Source organism: Artibeus jamaicensis, unplaced genomic scaffold (assembly GCF_021234435.1).
Source record: "Artibeus jamaicensis isolate MK-2021 breed Jamaican fruit bat unplaced genomic scaffold, CSHL_Jam_final contig_2889, whole genome shotgun sequence".
Lineage (NCBI taxonomy): Eukaryota > Metazoa > Chordata > Mammalia > Chiroptera > Phyllostomidae > Artibeus > Artibeus jamaicensis.
Genome location: NW_026521650.1, coordinates 3807 through 11033, shown reverse-complemented (window position 1 = coordinate 11033; position 7227 = coordinate 3807). Strand labels below are relative to the sequence as shown.

General features: G+C 43.1%; 1 pseudogene; it reads left to right on the top strand.

Annotated features, from left to right (window-relative positions):
• The first annotated feature begins 4910 nt into the window (after window positions 1-4910).
• On the top strand, window positions 4911-6225 carry LOC119063550 (poly(rC)-binding protein 2-like; annotated as a pseudogene).
• Window positions 6226-7227: the final 1002 nt, after the last annotated feature.

The following is a 7227-nucleotide window of genomic DNA, read 5'->3' as shown; positions in this document are numbered from 1 at the left end:
GCAAATAATGGCCAAACAGAAAAGAGTGAAGAAGCAAGAATTCAAAAAAAATGAGGAGAGGCTTAGGAACCTCCAGGACATCTTTAAATGCTTCAACATTCGAATTATAGGGGTACCAGAAGGGGGAAAGGAACAGCCACCAGTGGAAAACTTATTTGAACAAATAATAAAGGAGAATTTCCCCAATCTGGCAAAGGAAATAGACTTCCAGGAAATTCAGGAATCTCAGAGAGTACCAAAGAAGTTGGACCTGAGAAGGAACACACCAAGGCACATCCTAATTATATTAGCCAAGATTCAAATGAAGGAGAGAATCCTAGAAGCAGCAAGAGATAAGGGGACAGTCACCTACCAAGGAGTTCCCATCAGACTGTCAGCAGATTTCTCAAAAGAGATCTTGCAGGCAAGAAGGGCCTGGGAAGAAGTATTCCAAGTCATGAAATCCAAAGACCTACATCCAAGATTGCTCTATCCAGCAAAGCTTTCATTTAGAATGGAAGGGCAGATAAAGTTCTTCTCAGATAAGTTCAAGTTCAAAGAGTTCATCATCACCAAGCCCTTATTATATGAAATGTTAAAGGGACTAATCTAAGAAAAAGAAGATTAAAAAAAATATGAACAGTGAAAGGACAGCAAACTCACAGTTATTAACAACCACACCTAAAACAAAAGCAAACTAAGAGGACAGCTAGATCAGGAGCAGAAACACAGAAATGAAGATCACATGGAGGGTTAGCAACAGGGGAGTGGGAGGAGGTGAAGGAGGCAGAAGGTACAGAAAATAAGTAGCATAGAAAGTAGATAGAAAATAGATGGGGGGAGCAAGAATAGTATGGGAAATATAGAATCTAAAGAACTTGAGACACATGGTCATAAACTAAAGGGGGGTAATGGTAGGGATGGGGGGTAGGGTGGAGGGGAATGAAGGGGGGAATAGAACAACTGTAATGGCATAATCAGTAAAAAATAAAAAAAAATAAAAAGAACAGCTCAAAGCCCCAGAACCTATAAATCTAAGCGATGAAGAAATAGCAAAACTCTCAGACGTACAGTTTAAAACACTGGTGATCAGGATCCTCACAGAACTGGTTGATTTTAGTCACAAATTAGATGAACAAATGAAGGTTACACTAAGTGAAATGAAGGGAAATGCACAGAAACCAATAGTGATGGAAAGGAAACTGGTGCTCTAATCAAGGGGGTGGACCAGAAGGAAGAAAGAAACAACCAAACAGAAAAGAATGAAGAAACAAGAATTCAAAAAAATGAGGAGAGGCTTAGGAACCTCCAGGACATCTTTAAACATTCCAACATCTGACTTATAGGGACACCAGAAGGGGAAGAGGAAGAGCAACAAGTGGAAAACTTATTTGAACAAATAATAAGGAGAAATTCCCCAATCTGTCGAAGGAAATGGACTTCCAGGAAATTCAGGAAGCTCAGAGAGTACCAAAGAAGTTGGACCTGAGAAGGAACACACCAAGGCACATCCTAATTATATTAGCCAAGATTCAAATGAAGGAGAGAATCCTAGAAGCAGCAAGAGATAAGGGGACAGTCACCTACAAAGGAGTTCCCATCATACTGTCAGCAGATTTCTCAAAAGAGATCTTGCAGGCAAGAAGGGCCTGGGAAGAAGTATTCCAAGTCATGAAATCCGAAGACCTACATCCAAGATTGCTCTATCCAGCAAAGCTTTCATTTAGAATGGAAGGGCAGATAAAGTTCTTCTCAGATAAGTTCAAGTTCAAAGAGTTCATCATCACCAAGCCCTTATTATATGAAATGTTAAAGGGACTTATCTAAGAAAAAGAAGATTAAAAAAATATGAACAGTGAAAGGACAGCAAACTCACAGTTATTAACAACCACACCTAAAACAAAAGCAAACTAAGAGGACAGCTAGATCAGGAGCAGAACCATAGAAATGAAGATCACATGAAGGGTTAGCAACAGGGGAGTGGAAGGAGGGGAAGGGGGGAGAAGGTAAAGAGAATAAGTAGCATAGACAGTAGGTAGAAAATAGGGGGGAGGGCAAGAGTAGTATGGGAAATATAGAATCTAAAGAACTTGTGACACATGGACATAAACAAAAGGGGGGAATGGTGGGGGTGGGGTGTGCAGGGTGTAGGGGAATGAAGGGGGTGTGAAATAGGACAACTGTAATGGCATAATCAATAAAATATATTTTTTAAAAAAGAAACCACATCCACTGAGCCAGTAGGAGAGGTGCAGATTCGGTAGAGGCTGGTCTCACCCATGTGTGGTGGATAAAAATTCAGGAGAGAAATCTCAGGAGCGAGGAGTCCCAGCCCCACACCAGGCCCCTTCTCCCAGGGTTCCAGTACCAGGCATATAAGTTATCACAACCACAGTCTGCAAAAATCAGCAGGGACTGAGTTGGTGGAAGAAACTTGTTTATCCCTGAGCAGTTCCTCTTAAAAAATCCACACATGGACTCACCTACTCAGACTCACTCCCTTTAAGCTCCAATATCTTGAAAGGCATCAGTGTCATTCTTGGAGATGCTGAAGTGTCTGGCCTCAAGGTGAGAAGACTCCATTGTACCTTTTCTGAGTGATCCCCCCACAGAGACACAGAGACACAGAGCCAGCAGGCTGATGCCATTATTGAGACTCCATCAACCTGGCTAACACTGTTTGACTCGCCTTGGAGATCCACAGAGACTCTACCTCACCCATTTTATGGCCCAACCCAAGCTGCTCTTTCATATGAATGACTGATCTTGGTTCATGCTTCACAACTTCCTAAATCCTCTCAAACAAGCAATAGCTGGGTTCAGTGAACTTCAGGCCAGGCACTACAAGCAGCCTGATTAGTCTGACAGCTTGGCTTCACCTGGGGAACTACAAGTCCAAAAAAATTGGCAGCCATCTCAGATTGCTTTATAAGTCACAGGCAAAACAGGTGGGGACTGACCTTGGCCTGCACCACCTGAGAAACCCCAGGGCCAGTGCACCCAGTTGACAGTTACAGACCACATCGGAGGACAACCACTCTGTCCCTGTACAGGTGATCCTCCAAGGCTGGTGGAGGTTGGTGGTCAGTGGTCACAACCAATTTTTGCAGCTGACTGGCCTGGGTAAATCATTCCCATTGATCTACCAAAAGCAACCAAGACTGTTGTTTGGCAACAAGTACAAGTAGGAGGGTGTACTCAGCCCACACGAAGGGTGCACCTTGAATACCCAGTTCGGGTAATACAGAAGGCTGTGCCACTTGACCCTATGGGACACCGACTAAATTAGGGCACACTACCAAGACACAGAATCAAAGCAGCTCTGCCTAACACATAGAAACAAACACAGGGAGGCTGCCAAAATAAGGAGACAAAGAAACATGGCCCAAGTGAAAGGACAGATCAATACACCAGAAAAAGAACTAAATGAAATGAAGATAAGCAATCTATTGGATGCAGAGTTAAAAACACTGGTTATAAAGATGCTCAAGGAACTTAGTGAGGACCTCAGCAGCATAGAAAAAAATCTACTAAGAAATGAAGCATACACTAATTGTAATAAATAACAATTTAAAGGAAAACAGCAGTAGAGTGGATGGAGCCGAGAATCAAATCAATGACTTGGAACATAAGGAAGCAAAAAACAACCAATCAGAACAGAAGGAAAAAAGAATCCAAAATAATAATAATAATAATAAGGGTAGTATAAACAGCCTCTGGGACAACTTCAAGAGGTCCAACATTTCCATCATAGGGCTGCCAGAGGAGAAAAGAAAGAGCAAGAATTTGGAAATCTACTTAAAAAAAAAAAAAGAGAAAGAAACTTCCCAAATTTGATGAAGGAAATAGATATGCAAGTCCAGGAAGCACAGAGAGTCCCAATCAAGTTGGACCCAAAGAAGACTACACCAAGACACATCAAAATTAAAATGCCAAAGGTTAAAAATAAACAGGAAATCTTAAAAGGAGCAAGAGAAGAGTTATCTATAATAGAGTTCCCATAGGACTGTCAGTTGATTTCTCAGAAGAAACTTTGCAGGAAAGAAGGAACTGGAAAGAAGTATTCAAGTCATGAAAAGCAGGGACCTACAACCTATATTACTCTACCCAGCTATCATTTAGAATGGAAGGGCAGATAAGTGCTTCCCAGACAAGGTAAAACTAAAGGAGTTCATCATCACCAAGCCATTATTATATGAAATGTAAAAGGAGTTACTTAAGAAAAGGAAGAAGAGCCCTGGCTGGTGTAGCTCAGTGGATTGAGAGTGGGCCTGCGAATCAAGGGATCGCGGTTCGGTTCCCAGTTGGGGCGCATACCTGGGTTGCAGGCCAGTTCCCATCAGGGGACACATGAGAGGCGGCCGTGCATTGATGTTTCTCTCCTTCCCTTCCCCTCTAAAGATAAATAAATAAAATCTTTAAAAAAAAAAAGAAAAGGAAGAAGAGCAAAAGTATGAACATTAAAATGACAACAAATTTACAACTATCACTAACCGAATCTAAAAAATAAAAACAAAAAAACGTAAGCAAAAAACCAGAACAAGTACAGAATCATAGGTATGGGGATCATTTGGAGGATCATTTGGGGATCACTGGGAGGGAGAGGATCACTGGGAGGGAGAAGGGGGAGAAAGGGAAAATTATTGTATTGATCAAGAAGCATAATTGGTAGGAAAAAATAGGGCAATGTTAAGAATCATATAGGAAAGGGAGAAGCCCAAACACATGCATGATCCATGGACATGAACTAAGGCAGGGAAGAGGGAAGAGGGTATGCTGGAGGGAAGAGAGGTACCATGCAAAGGGGGTAAAGGGAAAAAATTGGGATGACTGTAAAAGCATAATCAATAAAATATACTTTAAAATAAATTTAAAATAAAATATAAATTAAAAAACCAGCATACAGCAACAGATTAAATGCAAAAGTAGGTATGAGCCCAGGCCAACAGAGGCAGCAGTGGGAACAGCTGCAGCCTGTGCCTTCTCCAGCCATCCACCCCAAGGTGAGGGCTGGAGCTCTTTCTCTGCATCATCCTTCTCCTCCTCTTCCACCTTCCCCTTCCTCCTTCACCAACACATTGGGCTCCCTCCCTTTCCTTCCTGCTCCTATTGTTTGCCCTACCTTCACCCCACCCGCTCCTCCCTACCCCTCCCACCTGCAGCTTTTGGCTTTCATTTCTTCCCTTCTCCTCAACCAGTAACCAAAGACTTAACCACTCTAAGTCCAGCTCCCCAGAACACTGCTCATCAGAAACCAGTGTGATTGAAGGTGGATTAAACATCACTCTCACCATCTGGCTTCTTATGCATGGAAAAGAAGTTAACAGTATCATCAGAAAGAAAGGAGAGTCATTTAAGAAGATGCCCGAGTAGAATGGTGCAACATGTGTTAAGGGAATTGTCCTGAAAGAATTATAACTTTGATTGGACTCTCTAATATCATCTTTTGAGCCTTTGCTATGATCATTGACAAACCGGAAGAGGACATCAGCAGTTCTATGACCAATAATGCAGCTACCAGAAGATTTCCAGTCACCCTGAGGCTGGTGGTCCTGCCAGTCAGTGTGGCTCTCTCATTGACAAAGGTGGTTGCCATGTCAAGGACATAGTGATTACAGGGACTTAGGTCCAGGTGGCAGTGGATGTGCTCCACATATCAACTGAGTGGGCCATCACTATTGCATGACCATTCCATATGGGGCCAAGCCATCCAGTTCCCTGGTCATCTTTGCAGGTGGCCAGGACAGTTGCAGCACAGGCAGTGACAGTGTGAGCTTTCTCTGTACCACCCCATCCCTGTGCCTCAACCCTGATCTGGAAAAACCACCTCTAAAGGCCTATACCATTCAAGGACAGTATGCTAGTCCACAGCCAGATTTGACCAAGCTGCACCAATTGGCAATGCAACAGTCTCATTTTCTCATGATACATGGCAACACCAGATTCAGTAACATTGAATCCAGTTCTCTATAGGTGAAAAGCTACTGGAGTTTGGATGCATCTACTCAGACTACTCATGAACTCACCATTCCAAGTGATTTGATTGGCTGCATAATCCATGTCAAGGCACCACAATCAGTAAGATCTGTCTGATGCCTGGGTCCCAGATCAAAATTGCAACCCAGGTGAAGGGATGTACTGATAGGCAGGCTACCATCGCTGGATCTGCTGCCAGCACTAGCCTGGCTCAATACCTAATCAATGTCAGGCATTCTTCAGGATACAGGTGGCATGGGGAAGAGCTAGAACAATGCAGATTCACCCATAATCACTTTCTGCTATTCACCACCACCCATGATCCAGCTGTGTAGTTTATGAACAGTCAGCAATTCCAGGTTTTAAATAGTTTTTTAATTTTAAGTTTCTGTGCACTTTATCATCCACTTATGATTACTTTTAAAAATATTTTATTTATTTTTAGAGAGAGGGGGAGGGAGAGAAACACTGATGTGAGAGAAAAATATCATGTGAGAGAAACATCAATAGGTTGCTTATTGCTTGCTCCCAACCAGGGTACTGGCCAGTAACTCAGACATGTGCCCTGACCAGAAATCTGACAGGTGACCTTTCAGTTTGCAGGACTGTTACAGAACAGACACACAAGGGCCTGGACCGAAGGATGGTATACTAATACCATACAGACCACCCACTGGGCTCAATTGTTTGCTGCCAATTGGAAAGACATCTGTCAATGCCAGAGATTTGTGAAAAGGAAAGGAAATGTTTATTTAATGCTATGCAGACTTAAAGTAGTGACCTAACATCTTCATTAAACTATCAAAGTCCTTTAGGATATCCACCAAAGCACACAGTGCTCTCTTCTCCCCCTGCCCTAATTTAGAATACCATAAGTCAGGAAAAGAGCACAGGTCAGTGTTTCCAGGCCACTGGCACCATCAGCTGTGTCGTTGTCCAGGCAGGATCTCTAATTAATCCAAAGTCATGTGGCACCTTCTCACCATCTACTGGCAAGAGTTCATGGTACCCATTTATCCAGGCAAAGTCTCTCCTGCTTCTCAGGCCACACAGCCAAAGGGAGCACCCCAAAGCCGCATGCGCCTCTTCTACCAGAGCTACAGGGGTCTGCACTCTGGCCAAACCTCATGGTTCTCCCTTCTTCCACCAGGACCAAGAGGGGGTCCTCACTCTGCCAAAAGTGTGTGGCTCTCTTATTCACATGGCCACCATATCTGGGTTTAAATCCCCATGCCAATCTTCCTCTGCATCCCCTTTTCCGATTCCTCCCAC